Below are 23689 nucleotides of genomic sequence, written 5' to 3' on the forward strand. Positions count from 1 at the left end.
GCAGGGAGGCATGTTCAACGGAACCCCAGGGACACACAACCACCAGACCATGAGGTGGTGTCGGGAGCTCAGGTCCTAGGGTAAGGGCAGCTGGGACAGCCCCCTTGAAGCTCTCTGCAGTCAGGCCCCCTGTCTTCAGAGGAACAGAAAGTAAAGGACAAGGTTTGTATGGCTGCAGGAGAGCTGGCCTGCAGGAAGGGGCCCCAGGGAGCTGTAGCAGCGACCCTCATTTTGTAGTTGGGAAACCTGACGCCCCTGCAGAGGGAGGCCGATGGCTGGCCTGGGGCTGCCTGGGGTAGAACCCATGTCTGCTACAGCCTCCCCATGAGCACTGCTCCCACTGCTGCCCAGGCCTGCCCAGGGGGGCTGGCACATTACGCAGTAAGCAGTGTCCTCTCCCCTGCTGGGGGCTGCCTGCTGTAGACACTGCCGGCTCAGGGGGCTCCTGGGAGCAGCTGGATCCACTGTTAATTCTCTCCTTGGACGTCCACAAGAAGGCACCTTCGCTCAAGGGGTTGACAAGAAGCTGCTCAGAAATGAGGGAAAGGGAGAGGCACGGCCATTTCAGATACTAGAAAAACAAGAGCCCCGCCTTTCCCACACTTGGCCCTGATGGGAGGGTGGGGTGAGGAGGGAATTCCAACGAGGACAAGCTCCAGAGGGGCTGGAGGAAGCGGGTGGGCTGTGGCAGGCCAGGGTGGCCCACCCAGGCTGCTCACTTTCCCGGCTTCCAGGTGACACCCCGTCCCCAGTTAGGCCTCCCCATGCTGTTCTGCAACCTCAGGTTTCAGGGAACCCCGGGTATCCCCACTCCTCCACCTGCTGACCTGGAGTCAAGGAGTCCCAAAGCAGAAAATGGTTAGTCTTCCTCACCTCCATGGCCCCAGGGCCTAGTCCAGTGTCTGACTCATAGCAGACAAGAAGTTCAATGAGTATCTGAAGAATGAATGAATGAATGAATGAATGAGGATGACAGCCCAGCTAGAGTATGAGGACAGTGACAAAGAGAAAGAGCATTTAAAAATGACCATACGATGAGAGGCAGAGGAGGGTACACATAGTGAATGAGGCAGGTGCTGTGGGCAAGGCAGAGCTAGAGCAATCTCAGAAGGCTTCCTGGAGGTGGGAATTAAGGGAAGGCAGAAGGACGCATGGCAGCATCGTAGTGCTGGGATTGGCGAAGTACAGGGCACCAGAGGGGACACAGGAGGGATGTCTATCTCATATTCAGAACTGGAGAGTGCTGGGGGGCTTCCTGACGTTGGAAGAGTGGAAAAAAATAGGAACTGGCCCAGCAAGTGCCAGGGGAGGGGTACAAAGGCAGGAGGGAAAAAGGGCCTGAGAAGAGATAGGATTTCCAATTTCACATCCCCAACAGGAAACGGGGTCTGCCTGGAGAGCGGGCCACTTTGCCAGGACCCTGTGCTTCCAGCCAGAGGCAGAGCTTGCTGGAGTCTCCCTCTGCTGCCCCCAAGTTGAAGGACCTTAGCCGCTGGAGAAGCAGGGGGAATGGGGCCTCCTGGTCCTGCCATCACACACATATTGTCTTAACCAGCTAGAGAAAGCTCTCAGAAGAAACCCAGTCTATTTCTGTCACCACTTGGAAGTGAAGACTTCCTTAGAAATTGACTGTTGAGGCTCCATTGTACATGTAAAGGCACTTGCGTGCACGTGGGTGTACACACACACACACACACACTGCATTATTCTAAGAGGCCCAATTTGGGGCTTGCCCATGGCTCTGCCCCTCAAGGGGCTGCAGGTGAGTCTGAGGGCAGGGCTGGCCACAGAGGATGTGAAGGTCAGGACCTATGCCTCTGTCTGTGCAGGAGTGTGTCACATGGGTGTCTCCCTATAAGGCCCGAGTCCAGATTTTGACCAAGTGCGGCTTCTGGTCCCACCCACATCTTCCTGAGGGTTGACTCTAAGCTGACACATGGCTCAGAGGGCGCCATGTGCAGAAACCCCTCCCTAAACACATATACAGTACCCACAGACGACCCAGGTGTGGATGGGTGCCTCTCTGTCCTGCTCTCAAAATATTTGCCTCTCTGCATCCAGCCAGTAGCTCAGTATCTGTGACTCATATCTCGCTCTCTCTCCAGTGTGGACGCACGAGGACGGCAGCAGGGGCAGCTGCTGGGTCAGTGAGCTCCCTCCCCCTCCTTCTCTGGGAGGCCCTCCAGGGTCCTCAGGCTTGCTGAGACCTCACCTTCCCATCAAAGGGAGGAAAGGCACAGAGAACAGCAGCTGCCGGGGGCTCCCTGTCAATCCACAGTCACTTACCATGGAGCAAAGACCATTAGGGAGCAGTGGTTTTTAGGGGCTTCCATCTGGATGAACATCACCTGTTGCTATTTTTAAAACACACTTCTTTGTGACTAAGCTGCAATTCAGCTGAAGCAAAGGTGGATGTGGGAGCAGCTGAGTTCCCAGACATTCTGCTTTCCCCGTCGGCACCAAGGGCCTGCCATGAGCCTTGGGGACTACGTCACAGTCTCATCTCCTGGACTGCTGAGAAGCAAGAATGGAAATGAGGGTGGAAGTGACAGGATGCATGTGGAAGGAGCATCAATCTCCCATTCTCCCCAGCCCTGTCCCCAAAGTCTTCAATAGCTTCCCGGCCTCCACTCCTTTCCTCACCATCACCCGGCATACATACCCTCTATGTGCTGGCACGGTGCTGGATGCGAGATACAGATGATTCATTTTTCTTAAATGACTACCACCAACAACCATGGTCCAGGAACTGGGCTTAGTGCTTTACAGCATTATATTACCTCATGTGATCAGTATAACAACCTTGTGAGATAAGCACTCTTTTAATCCCCATCTTAGAGGTGAATATACTGAGACTCGGGGAAGTTAAGTAACTTTCCCCAAATCATTCAGCCAGTAAAGGAAGGTCCTGGGATTCAAATTTGGGTTCATCAGAGTCTGGCCTCATTCAGCCAGTAAAGGAAGGTCCTGGGATTTAAATTCGGGTTCATCAGAGTCTGAGGTTCAGCTCTGTAACTATTAACCATTTGTGGGCCAGCTCCCAGACTGCTTGGTGTCCAGTGGAGGACATGGGCATGGGAACCAAAAATTGTAATATACTGTGTCCATCGTGATCGGAACCAAGAGTCAACAGCAACAGTCATCCAACCAACATACCCTAAGGGTCTACCATGTGCCAGCTGCTGCTTGAGAGCCTGGGCATACAGGTGGACACAACAAAGTCCCTGCCCTCATGCAGCTTACATTCTAATGATCCATCCAGTTGCCCAAGCCAGAAACTTAAGGTTCATCTTCAATAAGATGAACTCTTCTCACCCTTTGCACTCACGGCTCCCCGAGTCTGATCAAGGTATTATCTAATCATCATCAAGTCCCACTGATTGTACCACCTAAGTAGCTCCAGCTTCTGCCCACTTCTCTCCATCGCACCTCTATCACCCCAATCCAAGCCACCATTCTCTCTCTCCTGGACTATTCCCATAGCCTCTTCACTGGTCTACATCCATTCACTCTTTTCATCTTCCATGTAGTTCTCCACCATGCAATTAAAGTAAGCTTTTCAAAACATAAATCTGGTTCCCCTTCCTTTAAATTATAATCCATCAATATATATCCTTCCTATTAAATATAGAATGGATAAACAACAAGGTCCTACTGTATAGCACAGAGAACTATATTCAAAATCCTATGATAAACCATAATGGAAAAGAATATGAAAAAGAATGTATGTGTGTGTATAACTGAATCACTTTGCTGTACAGCAGAAATGAACACAACACTGTAAATCAATGATACCTCAATAAAAATAATAATAGTCCTTCAATGCCCTTCCATTGCCACTAGCAAAAATACCTCTTACCTGCCTATGATGCCCTGTCTCCCCAGCCTTTCCCTCCCCCGTGCCCCCGACACCCATCTCCGCCATCATTGTAGTCATACCCTGCATCCCCACAATCACCCCAACCTCCTCCACCACCATCCCCACCACCACTGCGGTCCTCACCATCACAGAAGCATGAATCTTCATAAAGCATCCCCTCCTCGTGTGTGGCTGAGCGGGTGCTGTGTGCAATGATGGAGGCAGACAGCCCTGCCATCAAAGCTCTGATGATTTGAGGCACAGACTCAGAAACACATCATCATGGCACGTGTCCGTTCAAATAAAAGCCTTATGACCAATGCGGAGTTTCTAGCCTTCCCACATCTCTAAAACAAAAGCTCTCAGCCCCTAGTAGAGGGCGCACTGCTCTTCCTGCCCTGAGGCAGGATGTATAACAGCCAGGACCATCTGGAAGAGAACTGGGATCCCAAGACAAATCACTGTAGGACCCTAACACTTATATTCCAGCCAAACCCTGAGATGATGACCTTTGAGAGCATCCTTAAAAAGAAACACAGGGCTTCCCTGGTGGCGCAGTGGTTGAGAGTCTGCCTGCCGATGCAGGGGGACACGGGTTCGTGCCCCGGTCCGGGAAGATCCCACATGCCGCGGAGCGTGTGGGCCCGTGAGCCATGGCCTCTGAGCCTGCGCGTCTGGAGCCTGTGCTCCGCAACGGGAGAGGCCACAGCAGTGAGAGGCCCGCGTACCGCAAAAAAGAAAAAAAAAAAGACACACAAAGAGTTGGCTTAAAGTTGAAAGAGGCAGAGGCCCATTTCCCTAGAGTCCTTAGGATATTATGTCTGTAGCTCTTCCATCTCCCAGTGTTAAAGATGAGGAAACAGACGAGGGCCAGAGAGGAGACCCTCTTGATCATACTGCAAGTCCCTGGGACAGCCAGGATCCAAGTCAGCCTCTGAGACTCCGTCCCTCAGCCCACTGGGCTTCCTGGAGAAAAAGCAGCAGAAAGGGAAGCCACTCAGGAAGGGAGCAGCCTCCTGCTACCAGGGTCCTTATGGGTGACAGGACAAGACATGCTTTCTCTGGGCTTCTACTTATCTTTCACAGCTGAGAAAAAACCAAAGTGGTGGTTTTCCATCCCAATAGGATGGAATTATGAATGATGGGGGCGTTTCTGATTGATACTGCCTTGGCTAAAAGAAGAAAAAAGATACCCTCCTCAACCCCAGACCCTAAAGGGCCCGAGGAGAGCAACGTCACCACTTTATCGCTTAAAACCAACTATTCCAAAGCCGTCTTGGCTCTTGGTTTCCTCTCTGGGTCCCCATGTTCCTCCTCTCCCCTTCCTAATCTCAGTTCCAGAAGAGAGATGGGACACGAGGCAATGCCAGCTGGAGAGGCCAACAGATGGAACCCAGAGAAGGAAAGCGCTAGTAGATAGAACTTACTAGACGTTCACTGTGAACTTATTTCCATATGAACACTTACTCTTCACTTTGGGAGGAATTTGCATGCACTGACTCATTTAACCCCACAGCAGCCTCTTGCTGAGGAATTCTGAGGGGGAAGGTGCAGACCTGGCCTAGCTAAGGCAGAGGTGCTGGTGAGGTGGCCCTGGCAGGCATCCTGCTGAGATTTTACCCCCAGGAGAACGCCTGAGATTCCTCTGGAAGGTCCCTAACAACTCCATTGTGTTCTTTGATGCCCCTGGACAGCCACTCAAGAACAGAAATGCCCAGACCAACTGCCAGCTGCCAGCTGATCAGTTCACCCCCTCCCCAAAACGTAAAAACAAGATTCACTGTTCCCAGATGGTCTGCAGCTTCTCTGGCTCTCCTCTCTCTCATAAATCCGGTCTTTGCCTTTGTTAGTTGACAGCAGTCTACTGACTGTCCCCTCACATGAGAAACATTATATGCAGATAACTGAGTCAAGGCTTGACGCAGCCTGGGCTGGCCTAGGACACCCTGGGGAAATGGCCCAGGCTGGCCCCCTACAGAACAGTTAAGGCACATGTGCTCTGCGGTGTCTGCCCTGTGTGCCGTGAAACCCCTATCTGTGGGGAACCGTGAGCTGGCAGGAAGGCCTTGGGTCTCTAAAATGGTGTACAGATGGCAGGAAATTGAGGCTTCAGCTTCTCTGTACCAAGGAGACACACATGCATCTCAGCTCTTATCCACAGCAGCCAATGTGCCCCGTGCGAGCAAGGGGCCAAAAAGTTGTTTAGGTGAGCAGGTGCTGGACCTCCCCATGAGATGAAAATGAAGATGCTTTGTGTGCTTTATTTCCTGTCCTGTCCTGAATGCTCCCCTAATGCTAAGAAACAAGGTGTAAAATAAAGCCCACTGTATCCTCGGAATTAGATGGCCAATCCAAACCCATGGCCATCACTGGTGGCACTGGACTAAGTAAATGTCTCTGAGTTTTCACCCCCATTTTACAGATGAGGAAACTAAGGCACAAGGAGGTCAAATGACTTGCCCAAGATCACACAGTAGCAGAGGCAGGTTGAAGCATGCATCTATACTGCCTCTAAGGAGTAGCATGCAGTACAGTACGGTGGGAAGGACGTGAGTCACTTTGTCAAGAGCCCTGCCATTCAAAGGCAGCACTTGGACCCACATCCACATCTAGGACGATTGAACAATGAGATGGAGATAGCTTGGTTGCTGGGGACCTGGGAGTCAGAAAGTGCGACTCTCACCTACAAACCAGGCGCAGGGGAAGATGAAGAAACACTCCAGCTGTTGCTGGGAGAGAAGGGCTTGGGGACGGGAGCCTGTTGCTTCAAGGGTGGACCGGCCTGGAACCTGGGGAAAATCGGTACATTTAGATCACAAGCTGGAGGACATCATAGATGAGTAAGTGGACCTGGGAGGGATTTCCAGCTTGAAACAACCAGCTCAAGGGCCAGAGGGCTGTGGAATAGAGAATTTTTGCTGCAACTTGGGAGCCTGGCTTAGAACTCAGACAGAAAAGCCCTTCTGTGGTCAGGACAAGATAGGGTTTACATCAGCCTAGAGTGATAGGGGTTTCAAATGCAGCTGGGGATAGGGTGGCAAGGAGGAATCCTGCACTGTCCAGATTTCACCGATCAGACATGTCAAGGAGGATTAAGTAATTAAACAGGGAACAAGCCAGTCGCCTTCTCTGTATGAACCAGGCCCTGAACTGCTCTTGTGGTTGGAGAAGGGCTTCTGTCCTCTGATCTCCAAGCCTTACAATTTCATTCACAGTAATCCTTCCTCCACACATCCACCCAGGCCAATTTCCTTAAAGGCAAATCGGACCATGTCATTCCCAACTTAAAAGCCTTCCAGGCTCCCCACGGACTTCCCCACAAAGCCTAAGCTCCTCAGCATGGCACGTAGGGGCCCTTCTTGGTTTGGCCCTTCCTTTCTGTGCTACCATTCAACTCCCCTGCCCTGGCCTCACTCTCCCTGCTCCCTCTTCAAGGACATCCTTCATTGAGGCCTTCCAGCTGCATGATTTTCTTGGTGTTGTGAGTGCCATCTCCATGGTTCTCAACCCTGGAATCAGAATCCCAGGAGAGCTTTAAAAACTCCAATGCCCAGGCCACTCCCAGAACAATTAAATCAGACTCTCCTGGGACTGCGGCCCAGGCATCACTGGTTTTTAAAGCCGCCCCCGCCCCCTGCCCAGGTGACCTCAGTGTGCATCTAGGACCCAGAAGCAACCCTAACCTACTCCCTTGAAGATTCAGCCCAGATGTCTCATTTAATCATCAAATACTTATTGAGCTGCGCACTATTTTAAGCACTGGATATAAAAATAATAATGATAGCTAATATTTATTGAGCACCTGACATATGCCAGACATTGTCCCAAGTGCTTTATGTATATTAACTCATTAAACCGGAACAATACCTCGATGGGGTAGGTACTATTATTACCCCCCTGGGGCACAGAGATGGGAAATGACTTTCCCAGGGTCACAGGGCTGATGAGCATTGCTGCAGGACTTGCAGGCAGGCAGTCTGTGCTTTTAATTCCTGTCCTCACATTGTTCACAGGCTGCGAGAGTGAAGCGATCAACAAATGAGCAAATAGAGTAGAAAGAGGGATATGGGGGGAAAAAGCTGCCTGAGTGACAGCAGCGAGGGGCTGACTTTAGACTGGGTGGTCAGGCCACCCCCAAGAACAATATTTAAGCTGAGCCCTGAAGGATGAGAAGGACCCGGCAGAGTGTGGGACATGGTGTTCCAGGCAGGGGGCCAGCGAACATGATGTCTTCTAGGAACTGTGGAAGTCCAGTGGGGGGGGTGGGGAGAGGGCACAGTCAAGTAAAGAAGCTGAAGGGGCAGTACCTCTGCAAGCCACCTAAGAAGAGGAATGAGGTCTTCAGCAGGGCACACAGTGTCCTCCTGAGGGTGGGCCGTAGGCGCCCAATGCAGCCATTTAGCGAGAGGCACCTGCTGTGGAGCTGGAGAGAATCAGCTCCTCCACGAGCCTCTCTCAGTTCCTCACCTCCACTTGTAGCACCATCACAGTGTGTTGTAATTGGCTGTTTACCTCTCGGCCTCCCCTCCCAGACTGGGAGCACCTTGAGGGTGGAGACCAATCTAATTGGCCTCTGAAACCCAGCCACTGACCAATACTAGGTGCTTGGTAAACATCTGTCATCCACAAGAAAGTTGAATGAAAGCCTGGCAGGCTGGCAGCTTCCTGAAGAATTTCAGAGGGAGGAAACTAGGAGAGGTCCCTCTGCCTGCTTTCTCCTCCATTGATCTGGGGGTTTCACAGACCTTGGCCAGAAGAAAGGGATGTGGCACCCCCTCTGTCCCCAGCAGAGCCCCTCAGCCCACCCTCATGGCTGAGCACCCGCCTCTGATGGGAAAGCAGTGGTAGAGCTGTAACAATTTTCAGCAGCCAAGCCCCATCCCTTCCCCCACCCCCAGCAAACCCCATTAAGCAGGGCAATAGGGAGGGAGGTGACCATAGCCCAGTGCCCAACTGAAATGGTGGAACCTCGAGATTCCAGGTGGTGACTGACGCTTTAAATAGTTCAGGCATTCAGCTGCAAGTCTGGGCACCCACTGCTGCTCTGGGTTTCTGACAGTGAAGGTAGGGCCAGGCCTGGCGTTGGAGCTTCTGGGGTCCTACTTCTGCTGCCATTGCCACCACCAAGTGGGCCCCCAAAACCAAGAGATGCTCTGTCAAATCAGAGGAGGGCAGAGGCAAAGGGCAGGAGGCTCAGGGGGGTCACCTACATCACATGGCCAGTTGGTGGCTAAGCTGACCAGGACTCAGGTTTCTGGGCCCCCAGCCCAGGGTTTTCTCCACCGGCCGCTTCTCCACCGGCCTTCACAGCCCCTGCCTGCCCTCACTGCTCCTTTAGGAATGTCTCAATCTGGCTGTGCTGAAGCTGCACAGAGCACAGAGCACCTGGAACAGAGGGGCCCACCTGTCTCCTGAGAAGAGGCAGCCAGCCGGGTCGCCCGGGGATGGCAGTATCCCCTGCTCACCATCACAGGACATTCCACTTCGACGTTTTGCTAATGGCGTGATGGTTAAGCATGCAGGTCCAAATCACAGTCCTGCAACTTCCCAGCTCTGTGGTCCTTGGCAAGTGACTTAAACTCTCTCTGCCTAGTCTCCTCACTATAAAATAGAAATGACAGTGACAACAATAATCCTATGTCCTAGGGTTGTGGTGAGATTAAATGAGTTAACAAGTGTAAAGTGCTTAGAACAATTCCTGGCAGGTAGTAAGTGCTTAATCAGTATAAACATTAGTGAGAACTTCCCAGGACAGACTCAAGGGACTTGGGTCCCTATGCGAACCCGGGCTATTCATCAACACACTCTATGCCTCAGTTTCCCCATCTGTTAAATGGGGAGTAATTCATCTCTATGAGTGGCTTGAGGACAACCATGAAATGCCAAGAACCCTGAAAAGAGTTTGGAGGTTAAAAAGAAAAGACCTTACAAGTGGGAAGTGTGATGGGTAGGTGACCCTGTGGCAGACGCAGGGGCCCATAAATCACCCTCGATCCAGCAGCTGCCTGGGTTTTATGGGCCCTGGTGGCCAGGCTACTTTCCTGAACATCATTCAGAATTTATAGACTCTTGTCACTCTCCTTCCCAACTCTTTTATTTCGTTGCCTGAGAAGGAAGCCTGGCATTAACAGAGGCTTTGCTGCCCTCCCAGGAAAATGCAGCCCGTTCTGCATTCAGTCCCCAGCCAGTGGGATGAGAGGAGCTGTGAGGCCAGCAGGTGTATCCATTGCAGCCAGGTCCCTCCTCTACCTGCTGAGGGAGGATCAGAGGATGACAATCCGGAGCCCAAGCCCACAAAACCAGCCTCTGCACAGGGGACCCAGTGATGACTGAGACCTCAGGCCTCTAGGAGTTTGAACAGGACTGGGCCAGGCTGGGCCAGGCTGGGCCAGGGACCTCCTCCCAGTTACCGAACAAGGAAAGCACAGTGGGAAGTACCAGCTGGGAACCCCTGGCAAAACCTTTCCAGCTTTTGTCATTTATGAGCTCTGTGCCATCAGCTAAGTAACTTGGCTTCTCTGAGCTCCCATTTTCTGACCTGTACTCAGGGTTAAAAGTACCTGTCCTGTCTACTCCACAGGCTACTAGGATGAGGAAATGAGACCATAAAGGTGGAGGGAACTGGGAAGGGATACAAGGGGGGCCGTAGCAGAGTGACCAGGAGTGTGGGGCACTGGTGCCACATAGCCAGGTACAGATCCCCATCTCCCGTCTGGGTGACCCCAAGCGAGTTACTTCACCTCTCTGTGTCTCAGTTTCCTCTTCGGTAAACTCTGGATAAGAATGTTTAATTCACAAGGTTCTGTGAGGACGAGGTCAGCATCTCTAAAGCCAGCCAGGGCTCAGCAAACGTGGGCAGCTAAGAGAGGCAGCATCCCCGAGGGAGTCTAGAGTGGTGGGTAAGGGCATGGAGTGGGAATCAGACATGACTGGGGTCAAATCCTGGCTCAGCCATGCAGTGTCTGTATGACCTGAGACTCATCCCAGTTGGCCTGGGACTTCCCTGGTTTCAAAACGGAAAGTCCTGCATCCCAGGAGTCCCCTCAGACCCAAACAGGGTCAGCTGGTCAACCTAGACCCAGAGCAAATCCCACTGCTATTCTGAACTTCAGTTTTCACACCTCACAAAGGGAGGTAATACCTACTTTGCAAAGGTAGCAGGGGAACGAAATGGGAGCATGCATGTAAATTACGCCAGCCGCTGTAGCACGTCATAGAAGTTCACTCATTTCATACTCACCACCACCCCAGGGAGGCAATGCTCAGCAGGGGTTCCCCAGGGAGGCAAGGGGCTGCACCCAGCAGAAGACGTGGGGCCCCCAGGCACCGCCAGCTCCTCCTCTGATGCCTGCTGACCTGCTGGGCCCCTGGGAGCCAGGCCCAGCTCCAAGCAGCTTTGCCTGTGATTAGAGCTTAAACCCCACTCTAGGGGCATGTCCAGCTGCCACGAGGTTCCCCCAAGCCTTTCCTTTGGGTGCAGGAAAACTATTCTAGAAATTGAAGGTGTACAAGAATAAGAAAGCCTCTCGTATACCAGGAAGCCATCCCACCTCTATCCCTACCCTCTCACCCCTACTACCTGTCACGGCATGTGACAGATTGAATCACAGATAAGAGTGTGGGCTCAGGAGCCGGGCTCCCTGGGTTCACATGCAAGCTCTGCCCTCTCACACTTGCTGTGTGACCTCAGGCAAGCAGCTTAACTTCTCTGGGCCTTTTTCCTCACCTGTAAAATGAACTAATAAGTACCCACCCCACAGAACTAACGTGGGGATAAAATGAGTACAAAAAGCTTACATTAGAACAGCGCTGGGCCCATTATAAGCATTCAATACCCAGTAGCTATTATTCTGATGGTATAATATAATATAATTCAATCCAACATGACCTGGTCATTCCATTAGCCTCTTTGAGCCCATTTCCTCACCTTCAAATGGAGACAACTCTGCTTTTGCCCTACTTCCTCACTGTCGTGGGATCCAAAGTAGATAAACGTGGCTGTGAGTCGAGCTTTAAAAACCATCAAGCGCTGTATATGTGAAAGGGATGAAAATAATGCATACTCTAATAAATATAAGGTAATAGAAACACAGTACTACGGGGTAACATGATACAATGTAAGATAATACTCTGCATTAAAAACTGAATTGAGAGAGAGACAAGACAGATGGAGAAAGAGGAGAGGCAGAGAAAGGCCGAGCGAGAGACAGGGACAGCGAGTGAGGGCTGAACTTCAAGAGCAGGGAATTGTTGCTGTATTGTAATTTAAAAACCAATATACAGTAAATATCAGCCCGGCGCCACAGAGCAGCAGCATGGCAGGGTGGCCCGACCCGAGATAACTCACACCCCAAGCTGGGCCAGCCACCAGCGCCCTGCCAGCCTCCCCTGTAACTCATGTGCCATTGCTCTCTCTCCCCCTGCCTGGGGCCACTTGTACCTGCAGTGCCTCCCAATTATGTGCCATATTCACTCGGCCCGAGATTTATGGGACAGGCTGATCTCAAAGTCCTGGAAATGAGCTTGGAGCCTAGACCTCTCCCCTCGAGAGAGGAGGTGTGGGATGGGGCTTGGTTTCCAGGCAGCCTGGCTTTATGCCAGGAGTGGCCCAGAGGTCCAGGCCCCAGTCAGCTCCCATCCCAGCTCTCCTGCTGTGGCTCCACCACCTCCCTGACTCCTGTCCCCTCCCTGTGGTTACACAGGCCCCCTCCATCATCACCCCATGTCACACTTAGACACTGACCCCGTAATCCACTCCTGGACCCGATGCCCCCAGTTCCTGAAACTCTGCGCCCCCAGCATTCCTCTGAATCTGCTTTCTCCCTGCTCGAGGTCTCATGCACTCTTCTGGCCCATATTTTTTCCCCAGATGCTTTTCCAGCTGCCTCAAACCAAAAGAGCCAGGAGGTCCCTCTCCCCACCACCAGAATCAGCCCTGGGGAATGGGCGTTTGGGGGTGGGCAGGAATTATGGCCCAGGGAGATATTTCTTTCTGGCCTTCTCTCCACATAGAGACCAGGCTGAATCAGATGCCTCCTTCCCTGAGAGAAGGTTCCCCAATCCAGGTTCCACACCCACCTCCTTAGGGCCCCCAGCACCTTCCCACCCCCACCCCCATCCAGGGCATGTACAATGGTTTCAGAAGGACCCAAAGCAACATGTTCTGTGGCCCTGCCACTAACTCCCATCCCCTGAGATACCGTGTCGCGCTTTCCCCTGTGACGCGCCCTGTAGAGCCAGCCTAGGCACGCTGACCTGGAACATGCCATGAACGCCCTCCCACACTGTGGCGTATTTCTCCAATGATCTGACCCCTACATGAATAAGGCCCAGGTGGGAGGTCCAGTCCCGAACCCATTAGCCATGTTCACCTAACCCCTCCTCCACAAAATTCCCCCAACCCCTCAGCTGAACACAGTGTAGTTGTAAGGTGTAATTAAGAACCCAACTGGACCAGGAACCACTTAGTGACCTCTAAGTGCCTCAGTTTCCTCTCATGTACAATGGGTATAATCATAACATCTGTCCTTCCTGCCTGCCTGGTAGGATTGTCCAAAGGGTCCAATGAGATCATGTGGAGAGTATTATGAAATTCCCCAAGGTGCTATACTATTTAGGGGGTGGTTGTTGGAAAGGACCATCAGTTAAGCCGGTCCACGGTCATTCCTCTCCTCGCTTAGGAAAATGCCACTGGTCTATCTACCACGAATAATAACAGCACACATTACACAGCATTCACCATGTGCCAGCCATTGCTCCCAGCACCTCGCTTATAGCAATTCACTGAATTCTCCTAACAACCCTATGCCATGGGTACTATTATTATCCCCATTTTGCAGATGAGGAAACCAAGGCAGAGAGAGAGTAATCTGCTCACATGACCAGGAAAAGAGAACACAGTGTAAGCCCTAGGAATGAGGGTCCAGTGCACACACACTCCCTACATAAGAAGGAACTGCATCCACATATTTCAGTGCCTAAGCCTTCCCGGTTAATGTGCATGTTTCTCTCCTCCATCCTCCTCTTAGACCTAAACTTCCCAAGGACAAAAAGCAGGCCTTTCCCCATCCGAGGAAGTTTTCTCAAGAGTGAGGAGCCTACCTTGCTCACTTGCGACCTCTCTGTGCCAGCAGCCCCCTGCCCAGATTATTGCCCATCTAAGGCCTGGGAAACCGTCCTGCCCCCAGTGTGACGGCCCTCATGTGTCATGTGCTTAGAAGCTGTGACTAGACAGAGGGGCTGGGATTTATGTCCTTTCTAGACTCTCCCCTTAGTTCCCCTTCTCCCAGCTCAGCCCCTGTGACGCACGTTACCAGGCCAGGAGGAAGATTAAGCGGTTCCTTTAGGGTCAGCTGCCCCTAAACTGGGACCACAACCCCCAAATCTCTTCATCCAGTCAGTTTGCATTTGGGTGAGATGGTAAGATGTCAGCTAAGTAGTGGGGCAGGGAGGGAACTGGGAAAGCAGCTTGAGAGTGCATTTCTCAAGTGGTCCTCATCACCCTTCCACCACCACCATCATCACCACTACATCATGTAGTTAATTGTGTGTGACCTTTAGCTGAGTCCTGAGCAAACACACACACACACACACACACACACACACACACACACACGTGCATGGGAATGCAGGTGAGGGAAGGCACTAGAAACAAGCCAGAGCTGGGCATCCCCACCCCAACTCCCACCTCCACCAAGTCCTGGAGTCCACAGGCAGGGCTGGAAAAAATACAGGAGTAGAAATCAAATGATCGGTGTGGTGGAGGGCTGTGTGCACACACAGACCGGAGAGATGATTCATCTTTGTAGCATCTGGCCTGCGGGGTGGTGCACAGTAGGTGTTCAATAAATGCTTGTTGAATTAAACTGAACTGGTGAGGACTGCTGACCAGCTAGTCACGAAAGAGATGGATGTAGGACCATGGGCTTGATCACCAAATCCTAAACACACAGGCTCTCCTGACGTGAAAGCTTGATGGGGTGGAGGGAACACTTTAGAACAAGTAAAAGGACACCTCACTCCCACACTGGCAGCAAAGTACAGAACTGATGGCCTCAAGAGGTGGAGTGCACTGAGACCATGAAAATGGTGCCAGCAAATCATGGTGGCCATACTTTGATCCTTAACAAGCATCATGAAAAATGACCATGACAGGGCTTCCTCCGCCCTGTGAGGACAGAAACGGTCCAATCCTGTCCCGCATCTAGGTGGAGGCCTCGGTGGAAACGAGGCAGAATTGGAGCTGGAACGTCCGGGGGAGGACTGACCTAGGGTGGAATTTCTCAACTGCAGGAGGTTTGCTGTGAATCAGAGCTCCTGAGAGCAGACGGAGAGCCAGGAAGGAAAGATCACCAAACAGCCACACGAGTGCACACATGTCCCAGCAGAGAAGGACAGAGGGCTCCAGTGCGGCTCCATCACCTAGCGCGCGGATCACTTGGTGAGTTCCAGACAAAGCTGAAAGGGAACTTATTCCAGGTTCCCCTGCACCCCAGTGATTCCTCCAGGACCTGTCGCCTTGTGCTGTACGACGACCTCTAACCTTTTACCTCCTTGACTCCAAGTTGCCATCCATCCTCCCTCCCTTCTGCCCCAGGAGGATTTATCTGGGTATTATAGTGGCTTCATTACAGGGTAACACTGAATCAAAGGATCAACTTGCCCACCCAGGAATCTTAAATACCTTTTTAGAATGACCGGGCCTCATCTTATGGCCCTTGTTGGGCATTTCCAGGGGTTTCCAGGAGCTCAGAAAGCCAAGCATGCCTTCACCTCCATTGCCATCACCCAGGGCGGGGTTCCCACATCTCTTTCTCATCAGGTACTGAGACCCAAGCTGGAGCCTGAGCCCAGCTCACTCCCTAAGCTCCTCCAAGGCCTGCAGGCTGAGTGACCATATGTCACTCATTTGGGTGACCAGAGAGAGTCATGTAACAGCAAGACCTAGTTTACTACTAGTCTGAAGTGGCAGCCTGCACAGACTCCCAATATTAGCAGGGGATCATAGTAAATCCCCACCCCCAGCTTATTTGAGTAAAGCTGCCTTAACAGGAGAATAGACCAGGAAGGGTAACGAGGAAGGAGAGTGCTAGCTTTGGGGAAAAAGAGTAGAAAGTAAGTCTTAGGTAGGGGAGATGGGAGGACCAGATAGATTTTGCATCCCTGTGAAGTTTTATTAGAGACCTAAGTTAAGGCGAAATTGAAGACCTCCCTGTGTTGGCCTAGACCGAAGTGGGGTGTTGAGGGGAGATGGCCCAGGAGGGAAATACAGAGGGAGAATGAGTTAAGAGAGACTCAGCGTTTTGCTTCCCATGCTGTGTCTGCGGTGAGTGAGTTAATGTACGGCGTGCACAGTTAGCCCTCCAGTACCCAGGACCCCCATAGATACCAAACTCCACGGATGTTCTAATCTCTTTATAAAATGGCACAATATTTGCACCTAACCTATGCACATCCTCCCATATACTTTACAATCACCCCTAGATTACTTATAATACCTACGACAATGTGAACCATTGTAAATGCTAGGTAAATAGTTGCCAACACATGGCAAATTCAAGCTTGGCTGTTTGGAACTTTCTGAGATTTGTTTTTCTCTGAAAAATTTTGATTGAATCCACAGATGCAGAATCCACAGATAAGGAGGGCTGACTGTAAATGCATAGAGTTCTCAAGAGCCCAACTTTGGGATTTTGCAGTCTCTCACGTTTCGGGGCTGCCCTGTAAATACAGGACTGCGGCAAGGAGACTGAGACTCCATGCAGACAACCCCAAGCAGGCTGATATATTACAAGAGCTCAGTTTTGCTATTTAATCCAGCTTGACACAGTTTAACACCTAAGTCTTGTGTCTACAGTTCTAGTCTGTCTCCCGGGTTGGTCTGGTCCCCATTAGCCTTGATTCTTGGGGATATTCAAGAAAGCAGACCCAGATCTGTCCAAATTACACGCTTGGCTTTCTGTTGCTCAGAAGCAAGGCCGCACACAGCCTTGCGTCTCCTCCACAGGACCTCCACACCTTCTACACAACTTGCAGCCACAAAGCAAGGAATCACCGGGAAAAAAATAAAGAGCAAAATAGATCACAACACAGGTAGATAGTGTCACTGCTTAAACGTGCTTGGTGCCATCAGCACGCAGCTTAACAAGCTGGCTTCTCGTGCCTCTTCCTTTGACCTTCTGTTCACAGACTAGCCTTGTATTCCAGGACCATGCCTCCAACCCTTCCCCTACCTCCCATCTTGATAAAATGGAGATGCCTATACAGGAGGTCTGGAGTGGGAGGGGGTTTTGCATCACTAGCCTGCTTCCAGGGGATGCTAATGCTGCTATAGTTCATGGACCACACTCTTGGCAGCGACATGCCAAGGTGAATCTGTCCTCACCGTCTCCTGGATTCTCCCTGCCTCGAATCTACCTCTTTTTCGAATCCTAGTCCGTTAGCCCTAAAACCTGCATTCGCAATGGTGGCAACAGCGCCCCCAAGGGGACAAAACTTTGTTATTGGGACGGGTGAGAAAGCAGCTTACTCTTTTTGTATACAAAGCACAGCTGTATGTACAGTACATAAACAGATACACAGCATCTCTGTGGTATTAAAATTTCATGGGCGTGCAATTATAAAAAATTGTGTCTAAAAAGTTTCCTGCGAGAGGGCAATCCTGAAAGAAGGATTGAGAAATACTGGCTGAAGGCTAACGCCTTCCACCCTCTCTGGTGCCAAAGCTTCAATAAATGGCACCTGATTACAAAAGTGAATGATATGTGTATCCGTGTGTCCCTTCCTAGCTGCCTGCCACCAATCCCTCCCAATTATCTGGACCAAAGACCCCTCTCCTTCAGGCTCTGTAGCATCCCTTTTCCCGGAAGGCACAGTGTCCATCTGCCTGGCCTGTTATCTTATTGGGGAACTCCAGTCCCACATGAAACTGATACATTAAAGCCCACATGTAATGCCTTCATATCTGGGCATTATTGCCGTTGACACTTTAGTTACTCAGTCTAAATTAGGAAGGGGTCACAATTAGGAAGGAGTTGAGTGCTAAAGCGCTTGCTCAGTGCATGAAGCGCATTCACACAGGCCTGCCCTTATATCAATGTTGGGAAGCCAACATTAGCATACTGACTTATCAGTAAAGAAACCTCAGGCCTCAGGGGCTCCCAACCCAAGTCACACGTGATAGAGTCGGGTCTCCTGACTCACGGTCCAGTTCAGCCTACTGTCCCGTCTTCCATCCTGCCCAGGAGGACAACGCTGACTGCCTGATGGGAACTTTTAAACAGGCAGGTGTGAGCGAGAAAGGCAGGCAGGGACGCGCATGAGAACACTGAGCTCCTCGGGGCTCTGTGATGGAGGCTCTGAAGTCTCCTCCTCGGTCAGGCCAGGAGGACAGCGGGGCTTACAGAGGTGCTGACCCATGGTACCTACTGATCCTCGCTTTGGGACAGAGGCAGTACAGAGGAGTTAAGAGTGTGGGCTTTGAATTCACACAGACATGAGAATTGAGTGACAGCTCTGCCACTTACTAGCTAACTGGCAGGCACCCAACTTCTCTGAACCTCGGTTTTCCCATCTGTAAAGTGGAGGTAACAACAGTGGCCATTTCACAGCACTGGGAGAATTCAATGAGATAATAATGTGAAGCTCGTAGCACTGTGCCTGGCGCATAATAAGCAAACAAGAAATTGTTTGAAGGAGCTGGTCCCGATAGCCTAGGAAATTTCTCAGAAAATTCATTCTACAGTACCCCATGCCTGAAACTCCCCAAATTCCCAGTGACCTCTGAGAATTTACAAGAAGACAAAATGTGCCTTCTATGGACTTCAATGGGCTTTTGCTGTTCCTGAAGTCTTCACCTCCTCCAAGAAGCCATCCTGATCGCCCTCACCCTGAAGCATACTGAACATGGCTATTCTCCCTGGTCCCTATCTCCAGACCTGACTTCCTGCTCCCTGAATATACCTTTTCTTAGGCCTCTGCCCATGATGGTTAGACTACCTCTCCACTCCTGCTCCCGTGATTCATTAGTCAGATCCCACTAAATACGTGTCTGGGTTCGAGCCCCTCTTCCCGACTGGATGCGCCACCCAACTCCACAGACGGGACCCAGGTCCAATCACAGGCCCTGCACAGACGCCAGCAGGAGCTGTGTCCATTCATTTAGCCTGGGCCTGCTGTGTCCATTCACTTAGCCTGGGCCTGCCGGCCTCCAAGCAGCTGTCCACTGCTTTCCCTCCTCCCTGCCCAGGCCAACCTTAGAACCAGGGCAGGGCTGGGTGGGAGATAGACCTACCAGCTAGGCACGGCTAATCCATTCACTTAGACTGTGCGGCCACTCTTGGGGCAGCAAGAGGCAGAGGCAGAGAAGGAAAGGCAGGGGTTGGATTCTGGAAGATATTTTCACACTCAAGCTTGAGGTAGCAAAGGGTGATAGATGACACTTGTAAAACAGAGTCCGAGCATCCTGAGTAAATGTGCATGGCTGTAAAAATCCAAAGCAAACAAGAGGGAGGGAGGGAAGCAGGTGCCACAGCCCCAGAGGTGAAATCTGCTTCTCGAATATCAATTCCTGAAGTTTTCTTGGAGGGCTTCCTGGAGTCTCTTAATGATCAGCCTACATGTGATGGCATCAAACCCTCCTGGCAGTTATGTGGCAGGGGAGGCTGGGGACACTATCCTCCATGTCTCTGAGGGCCCCTCCCTCTCTCCAAACCTTCCGCCTCCACCCAAACACTCCTCCAGATCTACAAAGGAGTTTGGGGAGCACTGAGTCAAATGTGAGCTCATACACATCTGCAAGGCATATACTATTATTTTCTGTCACCGGAGGAAAGCACAGAGGCTCCAGTGCTTAACCAACAAAGATGTGGCAGAGCCAGAATTTGAACCCAGGCCTTCCAAGTGTAGGTTCCATTCCATTACAGGCATACCTTGTTTTATCGGGCTTCATTTTCTTGCCCTTCATAGATATTGTGCTTTTCACCAAGTGAAGGTTTGTGGCAACCTTGCATCGAGCAAGTATATTGGCAACAGTATTTTTCCAACAGCATTCGTTCACTTCGTGTCTCTGTGTCACATTTTGGTAACTCTGCAGTATTTCAAACATTTTCATTTTTATTGTATTTGTTATGGTCATCTGTGACCAGTGATCTTTGATGTTACTACTGTGACTTTCTGAAGGCTCAGAGGATGCTTAGAATTTTTAGCAATAAAGTATTTTTTAATTAAGGTATTACATTGGGTTTTTTAAGATATAATGCTCTTGTACACTCAATAGACTGCAGTATAATGTAAATATAAGTTTTATGTGCACTGGGAAACCAAAATATTCACGTCACTCACTGTCTTGAGATAACGCTTTATTGCAGTAGTCCGGAACTGAACCTGCAATATCTCCAAGGTATGCCTGTATATGACAACTCTATCCCTTCAAATAAGCTGGACCCTAACACTCTAACTGTACTCAAAATAAAATTGCAAAACACCCAGATCGTTCTTGCTTTTGTCCAGGGTCCCGTTCCATTCGGCTGTCTCTGGTTGTCTTCTGTTCTACATCTCTGCTCTCAGTCTAGAAGCCTCCCCCATCAGAATGGAAAACCGCCAGACGCCAATATTGTACTCATCTCCACTTCAAGACAGGGGACTTTCTGAAAGAGAACTGCTCCACCCCACAGGCCAGAGAGACTTGACATTCCTGACACTTGGAGGCCAGAACCCCCCTGGATCCTTGATTTTACTTCAGGGCTGCAGCCAAGACACAAAAGCGATTTCCACCATAGCCAAACCAGGGCTTGGGTGGCCAAAAGGCTGCCCGATTCTCCCAGTGGCCCCACCTACCTCGTCTGCATCTCCCACCCCTTCCACCCTCCATCTCCTCCTCAGTCTCGCCTCCTGGAAGCTCCCTGCTCACCCTCTCTCAGGCCACACTCCCCAGCTTCTCAGATTTCAGGGCCTGGGAAAGGAACTGGCATCTCATAGAAGCTGGGAGCCTGAGCCCCAGAGCAGGCAGCCAGGTACCCGGTCTAGCCTGACAGGGGATGGAGCTGGGAGCCCACCGCCCAGAGAAGCACCGCCAGAGGGTGAAACAGAAATGCCAAGTTGGCTGTTTGTATTCCCCAGGGCAAGGGCAGGGAGATAAGTAATTACATTCCTGGGCAGGAATTAGACCAGAAGCTCTAAACTGAGGGCTGGGCAGGGAGCCTGAACAGAAGCATGTGAGGAGACATAGGAGAGAGACGGAACTCCGCACCCCTAGCCAGAGTCAGAAGGGACAGACGACATTCCAGCATCAGCCAAAGGGCCCAGGCAGCTGGTGTGGTCTGCGGAGGCTGCCAGCTCCAAGTGCAGGGCCTCATGAGCTTCCGAGTCCCCCCTGCAGAATCCTGATCCCCTTCAGCCCCCAAGGTACTCCACAAGTGAGTCCCACAGCCAGCCGGGCTCCACTGCAAGCGGCTGCATAAAGCTATTCGTAGAGGGCAGCGAGCAGCCCAGCACAACCCCAAGATCTGTGCTCCCAGCCTCCCCACAATCTCCCCACCTGGGGCTCCCCACCGTGAGTTCCAAGCTGGCCCCCATCCACGTACAACAACCCAACAAGAACCTCTCAGTCTGGTCCCTGGGAACTTCACAGCTGGCAGTTTCCTGCCTCGAGGAGCTCCTCCCCAGCCACGGGGGGTCAATTTCCTGAAGCTGCCCCCTCCCCAAGACCAATCAGCCCATTGCAGCCACAGAGGCCCCCCTCCCTGACACATGCATGCAGACACATACAATCACACTAACACGTACACACACTCCACAGTGGCGGGGCAGAGGGTCAGCATCTTCAGTCATGCCTGTAACTCCAGCTCGGAGTGCGGGCTCTGGCAAGCGCCCTCTCCCCGAAGGTTTCTGACTGTCTGAGGACATCTCAGCAGGCACTTGGTGTGGGCCTGGCTCAGTCCCTTTGCGGTCTCTGCTCAGGCTCCCTCCTATTTCTCTTTCAGTTTCTGGCTTTCAGGGGCTCTGTCTCCCTCAAACCCGCTGCCTATGTCCTTTGTACTGGGGTGAAGGAAAGATGGGCAGGACACCTCCCTGTCGTCCCCTAGGGTCTGTGCAGAGCAAGGCACTGCCGGCCTCCAAGCAGCTGTCCACTGCTTTCCCTCCTCCCTGCCCAGGCCAACCTTAGAACCAGGGCAGGGCTGGGTGGGAGATAGACCTACCAGCTAGGCACGGCTAATGCCAGTTTCCATATTGCTTCATCATGCCATTCTGATGCCCCAAGCTGCACACGCACAATCTCCCTGATCTCCCTGCCTTCTACCTGAAGACAGGACAGGGTCCCTGAGGTTGCCCTACCTGACTGCCTCCCTAAACTGCAATGATTCCTTCCTTCCCTCCATCAGCACTGAGTCAACCTTCCACACCGGGCTCTACCCCACCCCACCCAGCCCACAGAGCGCAGGGAGCCCTGGCGTCCGACCCAGCCCCCAGCAATCGCTCTAGCCAGGCTTCGCATGTGGAGAGATGCAACAGAGTGGTCTGGTGGCAAAGTTCTCCTGCTGTTTCAACGTTTCCGTCTACCTGCGGCTCCCGTCTGTCCCTCTTGCTCTCTGGCCTCACACTGACCCGCTCTCCCCGCTCCTCGCCCCCACTATCAGAAAAAAAAAAAAAAAAAAGGAAATAAAGAAAAGGAAACCTCCCGCGACAAGGATGGGCGAAAAGAGAAGAGGGTATTCGCATGACTGCCCAGGTGAGGGAGTCCTCAACTGAAAAAGAAAGGGATGCAAAGTTCCCGGCTCCCCCGGTGCTTTCAGCCCAGCGCCGAGCTCCCGCGGACACCCAGACCGCTGAGACGCAGCGGCGGCGAACACTCACCTGGGCGAGGCAGCATCTACCCCCGGCTGGGAGGCACCGAGGCCGGCTCCGCGGGGCGCCCGGGCTCCCTGGCTCGGCCACGCATCCTTCCCTGCCCAAGACCGGCTCGAGATAAGCCCTCCGGCTCCGGCGAACGTAGGCAGATGGTGGCCTCGGACGTCCACGCGGGGAGAGCCCTGAGCGGTTTATTCAGTTATATCCACGGCATTTAGCAAGAAGAAGGGAGGAAAAAGCACAACTTGTTCTCTTCCAGATTTAAAAAAGCAAAAAAAAAAAACCAGATAATCCCTCCCTAGGAGGACGCCGGTAGGATTTTCCAGATCGAAGAACCCCGGGCATCCCCAGGAACCTCGGGCATCTTGGAATGCGGGGCGTCTTCAAGTTCAGACGAGCCAGCCGGTTTGTGCGTGAGAGAGAGAGAGAGACAGAGAGACAGAGAGACAGTGACAGAGAGAGAGAGAGAGAGAGAGAGAGAGAGAGGGAGAGTGTGTCTCAGCGAGAACGAGCCAGGCACTCACACCCACACGCACACAAACACACTCCCCCCGCACGCCCCGCATGCACACTGCCCCACACGCGCGCGCGCGCGCACACGCGCGCCCCCGTCACACACACACACACACACACACACACGCACACGCACACGCACACGCACACGCACGGCGATCGCACGCATGGAGCCGGGAGGGAGCCGGACCGGCTGCCGCGGCCGCGCGAGGCCGGCGGCACAGAGAGCCCAGCGGCCGGAGGCGCCCGGGACCCCGGGCCGTGCGCACCGTCTCCGCCGAGCTCCCCGGCGAGGCCGCCCCCAGAGGCGGCCGGCGGAGCTGCAGGAGCCGGGAGCCAGCCTCGGGCCAGCCGCGCGGCGCACCCCCTTCCGCGCCGACCCACCCGGCCGCCGGAACCTGAGGGCTCGGGGGCCCCGCGGGGGTGGCGCGAGGGCAGCCGCTGGCCAGCCGGGCCCACACGAAGGGGCGG

At 52.4% G+C, this 23689-nt stretch overlaps 1 protein-coding gene across 1 annotated transcript in view; it reads right to left on the reverse strand.

Moving 5' to 3' along the window:
* LRFN2 (leucine rich repeat and fibronectin type III domain containing 2) overlaps window positions 1-22816 on the reverse strand; it is a 179917-nt gene extending 157101 nt beyond the window's left edge. Inside the window, 1 exon segment of the mRNA XM_007458182.1 lies at window positions 22712-22816. The gene's annotated coding sequence lies outside the window, so the exon portion shown is untranslated.
* Between the last annotated feature and the right edge of the window lie 873 nt (window positions 22817-23689).

The sequence above is a fragment of the Lipotes vexillifer genome, unplaced genomic scaffold, assembly GCF_000442215.2.
Source record: "Lipotes vexillifer unplaced genomic scaffold, Lipotes_vexillifer_v1.1 scaffold4, whole genome shotgun sequence".
Classification (NCBI taxonomy): domain Eukaryota; kingdom Metazoa; phylum Chordata; class Mammalia; order Artiodactyla; family Lipotidae; genus Lipotes; species Lipotes vexillifer.